Genomic DNA, 2,846 nt, shown 5'->3' with positions numbered 1-2,846 from the left:
ATAAAGAGTTAGTAATTACTATGGTCCATGGAAAGAATTTTTAAAAATATCATAAAGGTCCACGTAGCTTGTTGGCAAAGGGACTGATAGGAAGTGTATCTTTTCTTGGCTGGAAGAAAGAGTCAAAGGATCATGATGATGAGGGGTGGAATGGTGCAAAATGGGAAAGTCTGGGAGCCATAGTCTGCAATCTCAGCAGGTAATTACAAGTAAAGGGTGCTCCTTATCCAACTGCGTATAAGCATGAGCAGGTGGTGCCTTACTTATTCACTGCTATGATTAAGGCATGAACCACTTAGGTAGGCTTAGCTCTTGCTGGATTCAGGTGAATTTATTCCATCTCTACTGCCTTTTTCCTCCTCTGCCTCACCACTCACAGCCTGTTGAATTCTCACTACCTGCCCTTACATCATGTTTATTTACTGTCTGTACTTTTATAATAGTTTTTTTTCTCTCTTCTCTAAAGAGAAACTAACTTTTATTGCACATTTAGGGAATATTTGCTCTAATCAAGTAAACAACATAATGGGAAACCTTTAGACAAATAGACTTAACCTTGAATCTTTATTCAAGTTGTCTTTCTGTCTCTGTTTCTTCCCCTCCACCTTCTATGACCTTGGTTTGGTTCATAGTCCATGAATAAATTCATGATAATGTTCATCAAATTCTTGGCAGCTAGCACTAGCTCCATGAAGATATCCTGGAGCTCTTCTTTTCCTTTCTTTTTTTTTTTAAATTAAAGCTATTATAATAACAATTCCCCACATACATTATCCAAAGTTAAAAGATCCAAATTGTCTCCCTCCCTTCCTTTCCCCTACCTGGAGATAGTGGGGATCTTTTTTGAAAAAAAAAATTCTTACCTTCTGTTTTAGAGTCAATACTGTGTATTGGTTCCAAGGCAGAAGAGTGGTAAGGGCTAGGCAATGGGAGTCAAGTGACTTGTCCAGGGTCACACAGCTAGGAAGTGTCTGAGATCAGATTGAAACCCAGGATGTTTCATCTCTAGTTTTGGCTCTTCTTTTTTTATTTTATTTTAATTTTTAAATATTTTTCCATGTCTACATGATTCATTTTCTTTCCCTCTCCTCTTCCCTCCCTCCTCCCAGAATCAACAATTCCACTGGGTTGTACAAATGTTATCACTTGATATCTATATCCATATTATTCATTTTTGCTATAGAGCTATTTTTAAAGCCTAAACCCCAAATCACATCCCCATATATACATGTGAAAAGTGATAAAATATGTTTTTCTTTTGTATTTCTGCTCCCACAGTACTTTCTCTCAATGTGGGTAGCATTCTTTCCCATAAGACCTTCAGGAGTGTCCTGGCTTGTTGCATTGCTACTAGTGGCAAAGTCCATTACACTGGACAGTTCCCCAGTGTTTTACTTTCTGTGTATAATGTTCTCCTGGTTCTGCTCCTTTCACTCTGCATCAGTTCCTGGAGGTTGTTCCAGTTCACATGGAATCCCTCCAGTTCATTATTCCTTTGAGCACATGAGTATTCCATCACCAACATATACCACAGTTTGTTCAGCCATTCCCCAATTGATGGGCATCCCCTCATTTTCCAATTTTTGGCCACCACAAAGAGCACAGCTATGAATATTCTTGTACAAGTCTTTTTCCTTATTATCTCTTTGGGGTACAAGCCCAGCAGTGCTATGGTTGGATCAAAGGGCAGACAGTCTTTGATCGCCCTTTGGGCATAGTTCCAAATTTAAGCTTGGTCTTCTTAACCACACTGGAAGGTCAGAGTAGAACCCAAGACTTTTGTTCCATCATCCTATGGCTAAATTTTAAATCTATGTCCCATTCTTCCTGATGGCAAGAAAATGCTCATCTTGAATTACATGCTAGCCTACTTTCTGTTTCTGTTTCCTTTCCCAAAGTGTTTATTTGACAAATGAAACCCCTGTAACAACTACACTTTAATTATTTCCTCTTTTTTGGCCTCCCTTCCTGAGATATATATATTTTTTAAACCCTTACCTTCCATCTTAGGGTCAAAACTGTGTATTGGCTCCAAGGCAGAAGAACAATGGTAAGGGCTAAGCAATGGGGGTTAAGGGACTTGCCCAGGGTCACACAGCTGGGAAGTGTCTGAGGCTAGATTTGAACCCAGGACCTCCCGTCTCTAGGCCTGACTCAATCCACTGAGCTACCCAGCTGCCCCCTCTTCCTGATACTTTTGAGGATTATGTGATATATTGTTAATTTTTAAGTTGAATGTTAAACAAAACCTTTTAGATGGTGTTATAATAATTCTCATTTCTATAGTCTTATAGTTATTTCTTCACAAAAGCCTTGTGACGTAGATAGAACAACTTGGAAATCTGTTCAGCCCCTGTGGGTTCAATTTCCTTCTCTACACAGATTGATTCCAAGAGCTGTGTACTCAGTCTTAACCCTCTCCTGAGCTCTGGATATCTACTGGATATCTCCTCTGGAGGTCCCAAAGGTGCCTCAAGCTCAACACGTCCAAAGGAGAACTCATCTTTCCACCTTAACTCTCCACCCAAGAAATCTGGTTCTTTTGAGAGCACAAGCGTTCTTCAACATTGTCCAGGTTCTCCACCTGGGAGTCTGCCTTCTCACCTTCATTTGTTCTCCCTTAGCCAACGAGTCTCCAAATCGTATCTATTTTACAGGTGCAACTGTTCTTGCATCCATGCCTTCTCTCCCCTCCTATGGCCACAAACCCAATTCAAACCTTTATTGTTTCTTGCTCCAATTATTGCAATTGCCTCTGATTTGACTTCCCAGCACCAACTTCTTTCTCCAGACTGTCCTAGAGAGTGACAAATTAGTATTCTTAAAACACACCAGTCTGACCATGT

This window comes from Monodelphis domestica, chromosome 8, assembly GCF_027887165.1.
Source record: "Monodelphis domestica isolate mMonDom1 chromosome 8, mMonDom1.pri, whole genome shotgun sequence".
NCBI classification, from domain to species: domain Eukaryota; kingdom Metazoa; phylum Chordata; class Mammalia; order Didelphimorphia; family Didelphidae; genus Monodelphis; species Monodelphis domestica.
The sequence above is the reverse complement of the archived record's forward strand: the minus strand, read 5'-3'. Positions refer to the sequence as shown.